This window comes from Canis lupus, chromosome X (assembly GCF_011100685.1).
Source record: "Canis lupus familiaris isolate Mischka breed German Shepherd chromosome X, alternate assembly UU_Cfam_GSD_1.0, whole genome shotgun sequence".
Classification (NCBI taxonomy): Eukaryota; Metazoa; Chordata; class Mammalia; order Carnivora; family Canidae; genus Canis; species Canis lupus.
The window spans coordinates 103,892,544-103,912,265 of NC_049260.1; the positions used below are offsets into that span (position 1 = coordinate 103,892,544).

The 19,722-nt window shown below is 37.5% G+C and overlaps 1 protein-coding gene across 3 annotated transcripts in view; it reads left to right on the forward strand.

The window, feature by feature from the left end:
• Positions 1-19,722, forward strand: part of STK26 (serine/threonine kinase 26) — a 64,010-nt gene that overhangs the window by 11,872 nt on the left and 32,416 nt on the right. The gene's annotated exons all lie outside the window — the stretch shown is intronic.

Consider the following 19,722-nt stretch of genomic DNA (forward strand, 5'->3'; position numbering starts at 1 on the left):
TTGTTCAGAATCCCCCCCTTTTTTTTCATCCTATTACTGCCCTCTGCCAAAACTGCTGGACTTAAAAACTCTGGGCTGCTATTATGTCAAAAAATGCCCATTGTGGTCATGACAGTCCAAAGCCAACTTGTGTTTACATATGTAAATTCCTGGAGGGGAGAGGAAGTTACTTCTGAATCCTTAAGGAAATATCAAATCATTTCCTAAATGGCCTTTCTTTGCTCTCTACAATACTCTTAGTACCTGTCAGATTAATGTATTCTCATTTGCCAACAGGCACCATGTAGAAAAGCTCAGAGCTTAGTTCAAACAAAGGATTAGGACTGAAAATAAGAGAAGCAAATAGGGCCTATTTAATGAGTTTGCTAACACCAAACAATGTGAGCAAACTTGATTGCTCATCCCATTCACCAGCCTTGGATCTAAATCACTTTTCAATTTCTAAAATGAACACAAAACCAACAGCACCAAAGTTATCCTTCAGAATCAAAGATTTGCCCCCAATGAGCATGTTCAAAAGCATGTGCAGAAGTGTATCTCTGAACACGTTTAAAACAATGATTATCATGAGGATAAATTGCTTGGGTCTCTGAGGTAACCTGCTCCCACTTGAGGGAATCCGTTTGGGTATAAAAATTTGTTGTTTTTACCTTAAATGTCATACTTCTATGTGGTAGTTGACCCATTTTTCCATTATTCTGGGTGGTGATTAACTTTTTGTTGAAGAAAATCAATAGAGGGTATATATATGTGCTCACAATATGTATTGTGCACAAAGTATATTTGTGTTTGAGAACACTCTTACTCTATTCAGGAAAATAAGACTCAGCATTTGCCAGAGGTTTTAATCAGTGGTATCAATTTTAGACATAACTATTTTTAGAAGATAGGTGAGGCACCTGAGTGGCTCAATCATTTAAGCATCTGACTTTGGCTCAGGTCATGATTTCAGGGTCCTGGGGTTGAGCCTCACATCGGACTGCCTGCCCACTCAGGGAGGGGAATATGCTTATCCCCCTCTCCCTGCCCCTCCCCTGCTTGTACTCTGTCTTTCATATAAATAAATAAGATCTTTAAAAAAATAAATGATAAAAAAGCAAAAAGTAGAAAAGTGCACTGTTGAAATAAAAATGGGTAAATGACAGGATGGTCACTAAGTTCAAGAAGCAGGAAATTATTACGTAGCAATATCATTAAAGAAGGTCTAGGTTTGTGTATGGGGCACCTGGCTGGCACTATTGGTAGAGTGTGTGACTCCTGACCTGAGGGTTGAGTTCGAGCCCCATGTTCGGTGTAGAGATTACTTAAATATTTTTTTTTAAAAAGTCTGTTATTAAAAGGAATTCAGTAAAATAGATGTACAAATTATATGCTCAATAAACATTATGATATCCATGGATTTGTTAAATATTTTCATTAGAAAATATATGGAATTCTTTACCATCTTTAAAAATATTTACTCTAAGGTAAATACATATGTGTATATATACTTGTGTCTCAATACATAACAGAGTTATCAGGATTTAACATGTGTTGTATTTTTATCCTGGCTAGTTCTTCTTTTTGCCTTTACTACTTAAACTATTATTATTCCTAAAGAAATTGGGCTCCCAGAAGACTATTCTATACAGGATGCAAATCATGGGAAATGACTCTTAATGAAATCCAATACCAGTGTTAAGCTGTTTTAGTGAATTAGAATTGAATTGAACATTACACAGGATTCTATTTAACAAGATTCTCAATTCTCTGCTTAATTTCTCCCATGGAATAGTTTTACAGAGCATCATTGCATCAAAGAAATTGCTCTGAATAAATATAAATTGGTTTACCTGTGAGTAAAATAAGAGGCATGTAGCTAGTACACAAACAACTTCTGGTTAACAGAAACTTGTGATAATTTGTGTCAAAGCTCTCATTTTGAAGCTAAAATTGCTATAGGTGCTTTACACTATAGATGCTTAGATGATAGGGAATGAAGGAGATGGACATTGGACTCTTTCAGTGACAAATAAAATCTTGTACCCAAAGAGCTGCTTTTTTTTTTTAACTATTTATCTCTTCATGAAAAATGTGACTGTCACTGAAAGATCTTTTTCCCCTGTCACAAGCTTTCCAAGGAGCACATAAAATGAAAACGTGGGATTTGACTAGTTAAATAATGAATCAATTTTGAGTTTTAGCATAGGTGACACCTCCATGGTCGTCTTTTTGGACTGTGATTTCTGGTAATAGCAAGTGGAAAAAAAAAAAAACTATTACCGCTGTTGCTATGGATCTTCTATCTGCTGAGCTTTGGGCATCGTTTTGGAGGCTGCAGTGTAAACCCTGCTTAGAGAAGGTAGAATTTCATAATACCAGAGGATTACTGCTGCCTCATGAGCAAACAGAAAATGTAGGTGAAGGAAAAGGTGTTGGAGTCTGGAAGAAGAGAAAGACAGTATTTCCAAGAAAGGGAAAAAGTAGCCTTTTGCTTTAAAGATTAAGAATTCTCTCTATTTTTTAGAATGGGAAATTTCTCTACTTTCTGCAGAGAGGAGAAAAAGCTAACAGAAAAGGAAATTGGGGAGGTAATAGTCATTCATTTCTTTCTTGTTATGACTTCTGTGATAAAAGTTACATTTACATAATTGATTTGCTATGGCAAGGGAACATCTGTAAAGAGTCTTTTGGGTCAGGGAAAGCTTGTGAAAGATCAAGGGGGAAGAGCTGACATCATAGGGATGGTGATTTCAGCTGCTTTTCTGTTTAAGATGTGCAATTTTGATGACAGATGACATGTGTACTGGGCCAATAAATTGTTTCTAGACATTTGGAGTCATTTTGCATGGCCTTTTATTTATTTTTTTCTTTCTGGAGGCAAAATGAATACTTTTAATTAACAAGAAAAAGTGCTAGATTATCACTGGATTATATTTGGCTGATTTGGACTGTTACTTGGGTAGGGGGGAGGAAAGGATGCTAGAGACAAGGAATCTTTCTTTCAAATGACTGGACTTAATATTATTATTACTTTTTCAGTAGGTGCTGGCCTTAAAAGTCTCCTCCGGGGAATGATTAAAACAGTTATTTGCAGCATTGCAAGGCTGAGTAGCATTCAGATTTACTTTAAAATAAGTTTGCTTAATGACTTTTTAGCACCACTTGATTTATTTCTTGGCTGACAGAAGAGTTCTACATAGCATGTAGTACAATTGCTTTTTTTGTAAGAACACGTGTCGGTACTAAATACTGTATTCTATTGTTGGCTTTTAATTTTTCACTGGTTTAAAAGGTATAAATGTCTTCATACCTGAAAAACAAATGAAGATTGTTTTCTGCTGGGGGATTACAGCCTCCGCCCTATGTTCCAATGTTCACCCACATGTCAGGTTCTTTGGGAGAGTCAATCTGTATAAGTAGAAGCATTTTAATTTCTCTTGTGTGTGTTTTTTGAGCATAGTGTGTCATGCAGTGTTAGTCTATGTATGATCCTGATTGAAAAGTAAGGCACAGTTTTAGACGATTTTTAAAAACTCCTCTAACTGGAGAGAGGATCTCTTTGTTATGAAAGAATGTTTATTTAATATGGACAAATGGTTCCAGAGCTTGAGAATTAAATTAATTTTTTCCTTGTAGAAAACTAAATCATTTCCTCCTAGGTACTAGAAGGAAAAATGTGGTGTATTCTGTTCCTCTATACTCCAAAATCGTGCCTGCATGCATCTCCTCAAATGTAAAATGAGGAGATTGTATAGGTAATCCTTAAACTCTGAAACTGTGCTTGTGGGGCATTCTGCTCAGGAGTCTGGACTAAGTTATTTACAAAAGATAAGGCACACATGAATGAATATATATATATATATATGGATCAGGTACCTGTTGCAAACAAATTTTGAATCAGATATAATTAATTTTCTGCTGTGGCAATTAATGTATAATTCTCTACTGTGTGTAATTATAGTGAAGCTGCAATGTTTAGCTTATGCTTTGTACAAAAGCTTCTGGAAATTTTGGATTTTAACTTCTCCGTAGTAAATACTTTTGAATGCCTGTGTTATTTGTAAATAATAATAATCACCTTCATAAAAAAATAATGATCACCTTCTTCTAGTAATGTTTTTGGACCTTTGTTAATCTAACGCAGCTTTTTTTCAACCATAGTTGCCATCTGAACCACAAAACAGAAAATAATTCAAGTTAATGTTTTCTTAAACTAAGATCATTCTAGATATATTAGAGCAGAGTTTATTTATTACATACAATGGATTCTGTAAAGCAGCAGTCAGCAAACTATAGCCAAGGGCCAAGTCCTGCCTGCAGGACTACAAGCTAAAAAATATTTTTTATGATTTAAAGAGTCATTAAACAGGAAGAGGAATATGTGACAGAGACCACAAAATGTACCTGGCCCACAAAGCTTAAGACTATGTGGCCCTTTTTAGAATAGTTTGCTGATCGCGTCTTAGGGTATGGGACTACATTGAGAATTGCTGATCTAAATAAAAGAAACATTTTGTAGTATTTGCTCTGGGGTTAGGGATACAGTAAGGTAATAGAAAAGTTGATCTTTATGAAAATAACTGACTTTATCTATTGGTCTCATTACCATGACACTAACTAGGTGGACATTTTTGTTTTCTAGACACAAATTTTAGTGGTTGAATTATATGGAAAGTTGTATTGGCAATGATAATATGATAAATTATGTGTGTATGCAGATAGATTTTAATATTTTTCTTAGTTTCTAAAGCAAGAAGATAAAAGTGGGCGAATTTTATAGAGGAACACAGTGGAAGGCACTGATTGCTTTTATCACTATTTTAAATTAAAGGGTGATATCTATTAGATAAGGAAAGTGAATAGAGTACTAAGTGTCAGACATAATCACATTTGTTTCCTCCTTGTACTGAATGAGTGTCTTTACCCTACAATTAACGTCTCAGGTACCTTGTCAGCAGTAAGGAGAATAGTACTTAATCAAAAATGTATTAAAATTATTAGATCATAGCATATGAAATAATCAGGCTCTACCAAATGCCGATTAACTACTTGATTTAGTGGGGGATGTGCTATAAGCCATAAAATATATATTGGTAAATCACAAAATTATCAAGGGAGAAAAAGACTAGCAGGCATTATTTGTAATTTGCTGCTGATTTCTTTTATCTCCGTATTCAGTTAATCATGAAGATCTATGAGTGGGTTTTTTTTTCCTGGAAAATGTCAGACATCATCTCTTTTATCATGGCATTCTGGCCTTTGTCCCTAAGTAGGCTTAGGGCTAGGGGCAGACATGATGGAGCTACCTGAAACACAGACTTGATTTTTCCATTCATCTGCTGAAGGCTTTCAGTGGCTCCCTTCTAGCCTGTCCAGAAATTCCTAGGAAAGATGAATCAAGCCAGCCTGCTGGGATGGTCAGGAAAGGCATCACTGGGTAGCTGAGCTGGCTTTTAGGCCTCGGTGGGAAGAAGGGAAAGAAAGGAAGGAAATGAAATTTGCCAAGGCAAGAAAGGACAAAGGGGTTTCTAAGGTTGTGTTTTTCAGAATGTTTTGAGTCCTTTTGGGGTGGGCAGTGAGGATTTGTTTGGTGAGTGGTACTTTCTCTCTGGCTAGAGCTGTAAAATGATAGGGTACAAGACAGCTCAAGTTGTAGATCACAGATCTTTTTGGATAACACACTGTTCAAAGCATTTTAATTACTTTGAATTGCTCATCAAGCTTATTTTGGCTATGGCAATTCAAGAACTAATTAAAGAACTTTGTCATTTGTCTCCATCCTGAGGTTATATGTTTGTCATTGCCAATCCTCACCCCACCCCAGCTAGAAATCACTTGTTACAAAATTTAAAAAGCCAAATATTTTATAAGGGGGTCCTCCCAGTTCTAAAATAAAATGACCCTTTAACATTCCTAAAGAGACTATATAGCATATTTTTTGGAGGAAAAAAACTTAGAATTTGTACATGTATTAAAATTTTGTATTGCGTATTGATTACCCTTATTGGAGAATTGCACTTTTGTTGATTGTTAAATGAACAAAGACTATAAAATGTAACTAATAACATATCCTAGCCACATGGAATGCCTAGGTTGTGATCTCCGGGTCCTGGAAACAAGTCCTGCATAGGACTCCTCATAGAGAGCTTCTCCTTCTGCATATATCTCTGCCCCCCCTGTCTCGCTCTCTCTCTCTCTCTCTCTCACTCTCTCTCATGAATAAACAAAATCTTTTTAAAAAATAAATTAAATTAATAAAATAAAATATCCTAGCCACAGTTGTGTAGAGACCATGTAAACTACCTTATGTTTATTTTTTTAAGATTTATTTATTTATTCATGAGAGACACAGAGGGAGGGGCAAAGACATAAGCAGGAGGAGAAGCAGGCTCCCTTCGGGGAGCCCCATGCAGGACGCCTGACGTGGGACTTGATCCCAGGACCCCGGGATCACAACCTGAGCCAAAGGCAGATGTGCAACCGCTGAGCCACCCTGGTGCCCCCAGCCTTATGTTTATAATGGCATTTGTTAAAACTTAAAAGATCCAACTCTTATTAGTAGATATCTCATGTCAGCAGCATTTCCCCCCTTTATTTGAATACTGAATTTGTCAGATGTTGTGCTTTGGTAACATGAACAGATTTCAGCAATGTTAGCACAAATTAATGTGGGTTCAAATTGGTGAATCTGTACCTTTTAGGGGTAGGGATTAGGATACTCACACATGCTATTGACAGTGGGCATAGAATAGGATGGAGATAGGTTTGAGAGATTTCAGTTCGGGAAAAGTTGGTAAACTTCAAGAGGAGGTTAATATACAACAAAAAGCAGAAGAGGTCTCCAATCTGGAATTCTTTGGGGAAATGGAAATATGACAGTATTAAGGGCCCTTTTTTCCTTTTTGGCAAATGAAGTGGTACTTCCTGTGCAGGGGGAAAGGAACAAAGATAATAAAATCATCAGTGAAGATGTTGAAATCTAGCCCCTGTTTTGTTAGTGTAACAAATTTGTTCCTGTAAATGAATTTCTCACTTATGTTGGGTGCACCATGGTGCTAAGAGCAGAGCTAACTTTTATGTTCATTTGTAGCCGTTCTTCTTGCCTTAGGTATTCAGGTACAACTATTATCCACACCAACATCCCATTTTACTTGATTTCTGAGTGCATTCTTATTTAGGAATGCACTGCTTCAAATCTTTTTAAGTAGATAGGGCATAAAAAAAACAATAAGCGGTATTCTTTTAGCTGTGCACCCGTACACGTGCATAAACAGACACTCTGATTATATTTTTCACTTTGGGGAACTACAGAATGGGTGGTTGAAATGTTTGAGACCATTCTTTTAGAGTATTCTAGAATCTCCTCTCTAGTCTTTGTATTTGTCAAGATTAAAATTCTTTCCTGTTGACGCCATCATGCTATCAGTATCATTTTCTTGGGATCATAGAATATTAAAGCCAGCAGGACCTAAGAGATAATTTTCCTTAGTCCTGAAATTCCATTGGGTAACTCTTTACAAATACAATTTGATTAAATCCGTTCAAAGTATAGATTTGATTATAGAGAAAAACATTGGAAGGAAATTATACTGCCGCCACTTTCTCATTAAGAATGAAAAGGTAGGTCTATGTAAAACTCCACTTTTTCAATCAGTGTTAATTTTCTAAAAGAACTCATGGTGTTAATAATTTAGTGCTGTGCTTACAAGCCTCAAACCTATTGATTTTAATTGGAGTTCCCCATCTAGAAGGAAGATAGGCAGTGAGCAAATCAATTTTGTTTTAATCTGATGCATTTTAATAAGTGTGCTAAAGATTCACGGTAACATTATCTGCAATAGCTCGATATTTGCCATAAGGTGTCTTTGCCTTAGGTTCTTTCCAAAGATGTTTATTTCTGAAAGTACTTGAGTGGTATCCTTTTATTTTACCTCCAGGATGGATAGCATAAAATGAGGCTCTCAACGTCCATCACGTTAAAGTGCCCTGTGTATGGGTTTGATTAAATAATGGCTTGAATAAATTAGGATATCTGTTTGATTGTTTCTATATTAATAGAATCTTTGTCTTTCTTTCACTGTATGGCCTCATCTCCCTTTTCAAAATGAATATTTTATAGGTAGAGCTTGTTATCAATCCCAGGCCATATTTATGTAACCTCCTGTCTCGTCAGTAATAACTCCTTTATTTTATCATTAACGCTTACCATTAAACCCAATCCCTGATTGAATTTTGCATTTCTGTATGTATTTAGCCCAAGTAAGTTAAAAGAAATGTACAGCAAGATAATATACAGACTGCTGTTCTTTTGAGACCTTTAGTCTTTGCATTAGAGTATGAAATTGTCCTAGACTCTCCAGGATCCGCAGTAGTCATGTGGCTTTGGTTAGTAGTGATTGTGGATATGCTTCCAGAATCATATTTGCATATGTTAGTGATATGCACCCTTGTGGGTATGGCTACTACCAAGTCTTCTTTAGGTATAGCTCCATATTACCTTAAGAACTGCCATTCTGCAACCTAAAGAGCTCTCCAGTAGAAAGAAAAAAACTCTCAAAGTTGTCACTTTGGAAAGTTTTTATTACCTTAATCACATGCGAGAATAGGGATTGACTTAGAATTTCATACCTATTTTAGCATCCTTCCATTTTTTTGTTTGTTTGTTTGGTTGTTATTTTTTGTTTTGTTTTGTTTTGTTTTTGCATCCTTCCATTTTTAATGTAAACTCCCTTGCACCAAAAGTCAGAAATCAAACTACAAATGAAAAGATAAGCCCGTGCCAAAGACCGCAGGTCAATTTGTCAACAACCTGCAAACGTCCAAGGGCTATGGACAATATATGAGGCACCGCACTGGGCACTGTGAGGGTACCTGGAGCTTACATAGACAGAGCCCCATCCTTCATGACCTTACTCGCTAGAAAAAAAAAGAAAGATCATGGCAATGAAAGAGAATGCAAAGATAATAAAATGTGTGCTGCGTTGGAGGCTCCAGCAAAGAGCTGTGGGAGGGCAGGGGATGAAGCAATTGATTCTGTTAGGTGATCAGGTTACTCTGGGGAGTTGGGAAGGTGTTTTGTTTGCTTGTTTGTTTCTTTGTTTTTAAGACATGTGGTATTAGAGATGGGAGAGAGTGAGGGTATTGTGGACAGGGGAAACAGCATGACTCAAAGGCTCAAAAATAAGGAAGTAAAATTGTGGGACACCTGGGTGGCTCAGTGTTTGAGCATCTGCCTTTGGCTCAGGTCATGATCCTGGGGCTCTGGGATCAAGTCCCACATCAGGCTCCCTGCAGGAAGCCTGTTTCTCCCTCTGCCTGTGTCTCTGCCTCTCTCTGTGTGTCTATCATGAATAAATAAATAAAATCTTTAAAAAAGAAAGTAAAATTGTTCCCCAGTGGAGCACTGCATTTAAGTTTGTAAGTTTAAGCTACTACTCACTGAAGTCTAAGCTACTACTCACTGAATATTTGAGATATGGTAAGATATCCCTGAAGTTTTTCCTTGGAGCACTTAGTTTTGTTGGTTGATATTCTGTATGATAAGCAAATATAATTACATAACTTTCTGAATATGACTTTATGAATGAAGTTACAAAGAAAGGAGAGGAAGACCAACAGAACCTTAAGTCCTGTATGAGCTGAACTTCTGGCTCCCCAGGACTTCCTTGGAGCAGTCACTCATATATAATGGGACGTGGTCAGCATGAGGGTCAAGAGGGCAGTCCAGAGAATAACTCACCCTGTTGCTCTTTATCCATCCTTGGCTTTTGAGCATGCTTCATTATAGTGTCAGAGAGTTGGGACTTGACTGCAGTCTACTAGACATTCGGAATTGCTTGCTGCAACAATGGGATAGTATAAACTTTTCATTGGAGCCATTGTGTACCACTATAGAATTAGCCATGTGGCTGGTACCAATTCATCCCCTACCTTAATGATTGCTTCAAAACTAGAGTTGGCAACTGCCAGTGATACAAGGAGGGAAACAGAGTGCCTTGGCTCCTAATACCTCACAAATTCACAGTGTCAAAACAGGAAAGGATTTAGATATTACTGAGCCTATCTCTTTCCCTCATTTTACAGATGGTGAAGCCAACATCTAATCGCTGAGTTCTTGTAATTTTGGGATAAGCAAAATTAAGGCAATTTTGCCTGACCTCTCTGCCTTCTTTACCTCTGTAATACTTATAAGAAACCAGACCCCCTTTTTCCTTTGGAATAGCTGTAAGGTCAGAGAGAAATGAGCTAAATGATGCAATGGTATTTGCATCCAGCATTTATTGTGATGATAGCCTTAGACTTTTGGTTTATTGAGAGAAGAATGTGATTGTTTGCAGGATGTCTCCTTCCCCTTACCCATGGCTATAATTAAAGATTTAAGGGAACTTCAAATCCCAGAAATTTAGTCAAAAAGACAAAATTAGTTATTTCCTTTCATTTAAGAATCCTTAGATCCAAAGATGATTTACCTGGCTAAACAAAATAATCTGACGTTTCTACTTTCAATTAAAATGACAGGAATTTCAAGATCTATCTAGGAAATAGAGCTAATAAAAGCACCGCCAGCTAGGATTCTGTTTCTTAAGGATTTCTAAGAGGGAGGAGGTTATGGTTAAATTTCTTCTCATACTTTCTGGATTTCGTTTTTCCTTAGAAAAATATGGTACATGGAAAAGTGACAATAGAATCAAAGGGATGTTTCATTCTTCTTTACCGGATTGTAAATTGAACTTTACAAACGTGTAAAGAACTGCATTCTTCACATCTCAGAATGTGTCCTGCTCACTCCATTGTTCTTTCCCGCTGTTCTGAGCTTAGGTACAGAGAAGTAAGCTCTTTAGGAGGGCAAAGGAAGCTCTTCTCTTATCCTCCCTTGAGTAGGAGGAATTCAGATGAAGGAATATTTTCAATTAGTCTTTTGTTCTTAAAGGTGAAGTAGACTCAAAATTATTAATCAGGAGAAACTCCTCAAACTGCTATGTTATTCATGCCGCTCTGTCAAAACCTTTTGTGATAAATTCAATGAAGTTATCCTTGGCTACAATATTTTCTAAGTGTTTTTGCTAATGAGGTACATTTAAAAATAGGAATAATAAACAAAAGGAAAGATAACTTAATTTTATTTCTGCCTTATGAACACATTTTTCTTGTTGCCGTGCACGAAATTGCTGGAAGTTTAAATTGTTGCTTAAGAGTTCCAAATCATACTGTATGAGACCTTTGACTTTATGCTTTGCCAGTAAGACCAGGGCTGCCTCATCCATCTCAAAACTGCCTTTTAAGTGGTAAGTAAAGACAGGGACTCCACTGTGAGATGATAAAATACTCTGTGATGACCAGAAGGGAGACCTGGGTGGTTGTAACCATGTTTTTGACTACAGTTCATTTATTTTACTGCGAATACATAAAACCGGGCAATTGGACATCTGTATGTTGCAAAAGCAAATTATAATAACCTTTGTGAGAGATACAGAAATGTGAATGTGGCATAAAAACAGGCAAACTTTTTTGGAAATACAAACTCAGATGACTGACCACCTGAATAAAATTGACCTCAAGCCCAACTACCCATGTTTAATTTGAAACATATACAGACATACCAGTTTTTACCTTAGTTCTTATTCTGTCATATACAAAATATAGTGAAGCTAAATGTTTTACTTCAGAAATCTAAATCACACAGGTCTCTTTTAAGAATTTCGTAAACTTTTATCAGATTCTTGTAATACCTTTTTTCGCAACGGGTTTGCCGCCAGAACACAGGTGTTGTGAAAACCACCACTAAACCTAAACCAAAATGGGAAAGAAAGAGACTCACATCAACATCATCGTCATTGGACACATAGATTCGGGCAAGTCTACCACTCCTGGCCATCTGATCTACAAATGTGGTGGGATCAACAAAAGAACTATCGAAAAATTTGAGAAGGAGGCTGCTGAGATGGAAAAAGGCTCCTTCAAGCATGCCTGAGTCTTGGATAAACTGAAAGCTGAACGTGAACGTGGTATCACCATTGATATCTCCCTGTGGAAATTCGAGACCAGCAAGTATTATGTGACCATCATTGATGCCCCAGGACACAGAGACTTTATCAAAAACATGATTACAGGAACATCTCAGGCTGACTGTGCTGTCCTGATTGTTGCTGCTGGTGTTGGTGAATTTGAAGCAGGTATCTTCAAGAATGGGCAGACCTGTGAGCATGCCCTTCTGGCTTACACACTGGGTGTAAAACAACTAATTGTTGGTGTTAACAAAATGGGTTCCACTGAACCACCTTACAGCCAGAAGAGATATGAGGAAATCGTTAAGGAAGTCAGCACCTACATTAAGAAAATTGGCTACAACCCCGACAGAGTAGCATTTGTGCCAATTTCTGGTTGGAATGGTGACAACATGCTGGAACCAAGTGCTAACATGCCTTGGTTCAAGGGATGGAAAGTCACCTGTAAAGATGGGAATGCCAGTGGAACCACACTGCTTGAAGCTCTGGATTGCATTCTGCCACCAACTCGTCCAACTGATAAGCCCTTGCGTCTGCCTCTCCAGGACGTCTACAAAATTGGTGGTATTGGTACTGTCCCAGTGGGTTGAGTGGAGACTAGTGTTCTTAAGCCTGGCATGGTAGTCACCTTTGCTCCAGTCAGTGTTACAACTGAAGTCTAGTGTGTTGAAATGCACCTGAAGCTTTGAGTGAGGCTCTTCCTGGGGACAGTGTGGGCTTCAATGTCAAGAACGTATCTGTCAAAGATGTTTGTTGTGGCAATGTGGGTGGTGACAGCAAAAATGACCCACCAATGGAAGCAGCTGGCTTCACGGCTCAGGTGATTATCTTGAACCATCCAGGCCAAATCAGTGCTGGATATGCACCTGTGCTGGATTGTCATACAGCTCACATTGCTTGCAAGTTTGCTGAGCTGAAGGAGAAGATAGATCGTCATTCTGGAAAAACGCTGGAACATGGTCCCAAGTTCTTGAAATCTGGGGATGCTGCCATTGTTGATACGGTTCCTGGCAAACCTATGTATGCTGATAGCTTCTCTGACTATCCTCCTTCAGGCTGTTTTGCTGTTCGTGACATGAGACAGACGGTTGCTGCGGGTGTCATCAAAGCAGTGGACAAGAAGGCAGCTGGAGCTGGCAAATTCACCAAGTCTGCCCAGAAAGCTCAGAAGGCTAAATGAATATTATCCCCAATACCTGCCACCCTAGTCTTAATCAGTGGTGGAAGAACGGTCTCAGAACTGTTTGTGTCAATTGGCCATTTAAGTTTAATAGTAAAAGACTGGTTAATGATAACAATGCATCGTAAAACCTTCAGAAGGAAAGGAGAATGTTTTGTGGACCATTTGTTTTTGTGTGTGTGTTTGTGCATGTGTGGCAGTTTTAAGTTATTAGTTTTTAAAATCAATACTTTTTAATGGAAACAACTTGACCAAAAATCTGTCACAGAATTTTGAGACCCATTAAAACAAAAGTTGAATGAGAAAAAAAAAAGATTCTTGTAAAATGAACCTGAGATTGTACAAAGTGGAAAAATGCTCTGCTAACATCACATTCTTCAAAAGTTTAGAAAAAAAATATGAGTTTGTTTTATTCTTCGCATTACTAAAGTAATCTGAGTATTTACATGGTCATTTGAACAACTCTATGCTCATATAAAATTTAGAACAAAAATATTATTTTTATTCATGGACCACGTCATCAACTTGAGGGCCTTTTTAAATGAACAGAACTGAAAGCCTCAGTGTTGAGTTATGGAAGTGTTAAGGGTTACGATAAATCACTGATAAAGTTGGAATTGGAGCTGTTGGTTTCCAGAGGTTGGATCCTAGGGGAATCATGGTATGGAATACCATCACAAAAAAAAAAAAAAAATTACCATCGCTACCTTGCCTCCCACACTCCAGAGGCTGGCCCATTCCAGTGTAGTTATTGACATGGAAAAAATGGGCCAAATACACTAACCTGGCCAGAAAGTCAAGAGTACATACAGGTCGCCTCTCTGTGGAATTGTAATATAAAATATTTGGTAATCCTGCATATCTGCAGGGATTGCCAATTGTGTAGTGATTCCAAAATTGTAAGAAATCATATCATTTGGAGAAGAGGAAAATTTATTTTAAGTTTTTCAAATTCTTTCAAATTTAAAAGTTTTCAGATTCTTTAAATGTAGGGATATTACTAGGTAGACATTGAACAGTTATGTGCTCTGTTCATGATGGAAAATAATTTTGGTTTTATAGCAAAAGAGTATAATTTAAGTTACAAATTGATCCAAGCTACAGTGAAAGAACCTTACATTTAAGAGTCAGGAGACCTGGGTTCAAGTTTGAGCTTTGCTACTAGTTAACTACCTTATATCCTTGAACAGTTTAGAACCTCTACAAGCCAGGAGGTTTTTTTCCCCTATAAAAATAGATCTTGGATCAGATGTATGCTAACTTACTGTCTATCTCAAAGATCCTATAATTCTTTTAATTTCAGGATTTCTATTTCCCTTCTTAACCTTTCCCTAACTCTGACATCATTTTGACATAAAAGGTTTTAAATTTCATAGCTTTCATTTGGTGGTATTAGCCTGGGACACAGTGGGCATACAAGAAATGTTTGTTGCCCAACAACAAACATTTGGAGAGAATGGTGGAGAGAAGGAGTTGGTCTAAATGACCTACACACTTCCTTCCAGCTATAAACGCCTCTGACTGTTATAGTTCTATCCAGGGAGAAGTCAGTTGTGCTTGGATCATATATATCTTTAAAAAGATAGTGTCCTGTGGTCGTGAACATAAGCAGTACTAAGAGGTATATGGCTGTTGATTTTAAATTTTTATATTTTTTCTGGCAATAACTTGATTAGGAAGCACTCAACAAACTTTTGAGGCAATGTTGACAGGGGCAATTGACAAATCTTAATATAGGCAGTCATAATAGAAGTAATGGCATTTGAGGCTCTTGGAGCCCCTAGAAAATGATTTCTATGCATTCTACTTGTTAGACGACCGGTAATACGGACATGGAAGTAATCCAGAAAAGTGTTTCCTCTCTAGCTTGGGAGAACTAATCTGGGCAATTTCAATAGGTAACTAAGCAGATATATCTCTAGTCTTCAGTATATTGTTAGGCTATAGTTTTTAATTACTCTCTGACTGTCCGGACATCCTGAGTTCACTGCAGGTCACTCACAGTGTTACCACTTGAGACTTTGAAGAGAGTAAGAGGTCTTCCCTTCTAAGCCTCATATTGTTAGCAAATTCTTTGCTCATCATTTCCTGTATAGTCCTCTTCATCAGTGAGTCACTGGCAGGCTTGTACACAGATCAGTCTTCGTTAAGTGCAAAAAGTATTGTGTAGCCAAGAGCATTCATGGTACAGATTTTATTTAGGTAGGGAGGCAAGTGCAAAACATATTTTGAGGTCATCTTTGCTCAGCTGGGTTCTTGGTTCTTGAAAGTTCTCTCACTTGATCTCAACCCTTCCTGGCCAAATTCTCCAAGAAATCTACCTTTTCTTCCCTAAATCTATTATGTTTTTACACTCCGCTCCATACTAGAGGTTTTACTTTGACTGCCTCAGAGTCAAGGAACTATTAGATTTTGTACCTTTGGTTCTTTACCACCTTTGGCTTTCCAGGTCTCCATTCTGTTAAAACCTCAAAGCTAATTCTAATTTTGTCTACAGTTTTCTTGTTTCTCCTGACTCAGTCATTCCTACTACCCCTGATGGGACTACCCCAAAATATAACACCTTGGCATGTTGAATATTTTAAGCTAAAGGGGTTTGAGGAAATAGCAGAAGCAGGAAGGTCACTCTAACTGACTCTCCCTCTTCCCCTCCTCCCTGCCCTTGTCCCCTGAAGCAGGTTATAAGACCCTCACGTGAGAGGTGTTCTCATAGTACATAGTACTCATAGAGAGAGAAAGGAGCATCTCTGTCATCTCTGTCTCCAAAGACAAAAGGGTGCCAAGAAGAATCTGAACAAACAGACCTTGCTATGTTTCCCCCAGTTTACTACATTTAGCTCATACTCTTTGCCCTTGTTCACAGTTTTTTGCCCTTTGTCAAACCCAGCATGAAAACACACCAGTTTAGGGGTCCCTGGACAGCTCTGCCAGTTGAGCAACTGACTCTTGGTTTTGGCTCAGGTCATGGTATCTCTCTCTCTCTCTCTCTCAAATAAATAAATAAATAAATAAATAAATAAATAAAATATTTTTTAAAACCTCACCAGTTTAACCATTTCTGAGTCTTCATTTCCTTATGGAGGCTCCAGTATCATGTAAAACTTATATTAAATAAATTTATGTGATTTTTTTCTGTTAACTTATCTTTGTGAGTTTTATTTCAGAACCAGCCAGGGACCTTAAGAGGGTCAAGGAAACCTTTTTCCTTCCCTCCACCCCCATCCACAATTTGTACGCATTATCTACTAGCTAAACTTTTATTCTTTGCCAATGTTGACTGTTATCTCAAAACTGTCATCAATCAGATCTGAACCTATTATTACATTGAGCACTATTGTGTTTTTAAAAATGTTCAAAGATACACGCACAAAGAGTATGGGAGATTGCACTCTGGGCTATCCTGCCTCAGTTTTGTGGTGCTTCCTGGGGTCTGGGCCTTTGGGTGGTGAAGGAATAAACTGAATTACCAAAAAAAAAATATGGGATACGTTGTGTGTGTTTTGGTAAATATTACTTTTCTTGTCTTATTTGAGGGTAGGCCCTAATTTTATAAATTTGTCCTTAGAAGTATTTCAGACTAAATATTTAAAATACAGCTATATATATATATAAATACCGAAGTCCCTTTGGTTTAATTTTAATATCCAAGTTGTCCACTTTGAGTGTGCACAGTTAGAAGTGAGCCATGGGCTTGCCTGGGAAAAATAGGGGTGATGAGTTCCCTATAATCAAGGATACAAATTTCAGATGTTTTCTCGGTGGTTCCCAATGCTGATGTCAAGTCTGGTGCCAAAATGACTACATAGGAAGTAGTTTGGAGCACTTTAAAACAAAAACTTATTGCTAGGCACTAATTTCAGAGATCCCAAATCAGTACTTTGGGGATGACGCCTAGATATCTGCATTTTAAAAGTTGTCCTGGTGATTCTAATGTGTAGCCAGGACTGGAGAGTCCCTAGAGAACCCTTAAGAATCCTTCCAACTCTCTGATTCTGTGATTTCAGTATGAAAGAAGGCTTCTTCCATCTGCCACTGACTTTCCACATTCAAATGTCCCTTTAGGGCATCCTAAGAGTATTTTCACACTGAAAGCTAGTTACTACCCTTACTGTTTAAATAGTAATGATAACTTCTGTCTAAGATTCAGATTTGTTACAATGTGCTTAGAGCTGGAGAGTTCAAATCCAAGCACAGCCCAACAAGTACAGGAGGTCAAGGAGTAATGTGAATGTCCTGAGGTAGACCTGTGAGGTTCCCATGTGCACAGACCTGTTTTTATGAAGCATGTATAAATCATCTACCGTTAGTTGTAAATCCATGTGAAGTTAACGTAACCATTGCTCCCATTGGCTTCTGCTACAGAACTTAGAGCTCCATCCTGTGCCATGGCTTTGAGAAGTCAGTGCAAACACAGATCTAGTAGTAAACTGAGATCTTGCAGTAGAGATAGGAAGATCAGGAGATTTTAATATTCTTTGGAAATTCTTAATATTCTCTAATATTTTAATATTAAAATTTGATTTGGATGAAGAGGTTGCTGACTGAACTTGATTTTCTTAGAGACTCTGAAGAAGAGTGATGTGAACAAGTAAGCAAATCAGTTTCTTCATACAGGTTGTTTTCTTTCTTTTTTTAAAAAAAAAGATTTTATTTATTTATTCACGAGACACGGGATGGGGGGTGGGCAGAGACACAGGCAGAGGGAGAAGCAGGCTCCATGCAGGGAACCAGACGTGGGATTCAATCCCAGGTCTCCAGGATCAAGCCCTGGGCTGAAAGCAGCGCTAAACCGCCAAGCCACCCAGGCTGCCCCATATAGGTTGTTTTCTATTTATGAAATTGCTTGAGATGTTTACCACGTATTTGCTTGATTTTGCCCTTGCACAAAAAGAAAAAGGAAGAAAACCTGTCCTGATTAAGATTTGGCATACTTTGGTTTAAGAAGCTTGTGAGACGGTGAAGGGAAAGATAGAACTTCGGGATTATCTATCCAATATTCAGGACTTGGTAAACAGAGCAGGGAGCTCTATCCTTCAGAAGTCAAAGAGGTGAGGTTCTACTCCTAAGAAGCTGTTTTCATGATTCCCCTCATTCTAGACATTGAGGTTTTGCATGACAGGTTTTTCATCCCAAAATAAAGGAGTGGAAAGTACAAACATTGTGTAAAAGCATTCTCTTTTCCTTTCTCCAAATTGGTACTCCTTGATTTAAAATCGGAAACTACAATGAGTTAGGATTCACTTCAGAGCTAGTTTAAGATGCAAAATGTGATTCGATGTTTAAATCTTTGTTTACATGCTGTCAGGAACCCATTTTATTACAGAACAGCTGTGTTCTCCCGGGGTTGATTGTTTCAGCGAAATCCTTTTAAAACATGAATTAAGGAGATTAGGGTTTAATCTTTGTTGCTTACAACAACGAAAAATCTTGTTAGAAAGTTAACGAATACGCTTCCTAGTCCAGAATGTGTTATCAGAGAGTGCGTACTATGTATTTTTTAATCCGATGGTATACTCACAACTTTCAGATTTGTTTTGTGGTTTTATCAGAAAAATGGAAAGATTTGTTTCTTTTATTTTTCCAAATCCACTGAATTTGGCAACTTATAGAACTTTGGTGAGTAGTCTTGCCACAAAGTGCTAGAAAGACAAGAACCACCACCAAAAAAAAACCCAAACCAAACGAAAACAAAACAGAAGAACCATCACCAAAAGTAGGAAGAGGCAACTGGTGGGTTAGCTACCATGTGATATTAATTGTAACAAGGTACAATTTCTTGCTAAGGGAACACCAAGGAAATTAATCACGATGGTACTCAAATTTTAGGGAAGGTGTATAATAAAATGTAAGCATTAAAGACACATTTGCAGCCTACTAGAAATCTAAATTATTTTTAAAAGCCCCTGTGGGCAGCTCAAGCTATTTGTTCAATGTAGGTACTGGAGATGGTTGGGAATAACAAGTAGCTTGCAGTATCAAAGAGACTACTACATGGGAAGTGCATCTTCTAGAAATGGGAAAAATCAATCAAGGAGAATGGGGAAGCTTATAAAGTAAGAAGGTCATGTACAAACTGAATTTGGGCAGGTTGAAAAAAAGGTGAAATTTTTCAAAATCAGTCGTAAGCTTTTAGTTACTCGAAGACAGGCAGTTTAATGGAATCATTAGTGGATCTATTTGATGCTGTTGATGCAAACAACTTGATGAGAAACAAAAATAAACTTTAATGATCTCTTTGTCTAATAACAGAAGATGTAAGGGAACAGGCTAACTCTCTAATTGTCTCCTGAAATTGTTGATAAGGTAAAATTGTAGTAAATGAACAGATAATGCAGGTCCAGTTGACATTAAATATATACAGCTCACCAGAACTAGATAGCATCCTTCTATATTTTGAAGCATTTAAGTATAAATTAATAATGTGTCTTTTGGGGGAGGTTTAGAAATCTTGTGTTTCTACTTGATTAGTGGTACTATTCAGCAATATGAATTTTAAGTAAGGATATAAACATTATCTCATGGGAGAAAGTTTGAATTCAGAATTGTAGAAGATAA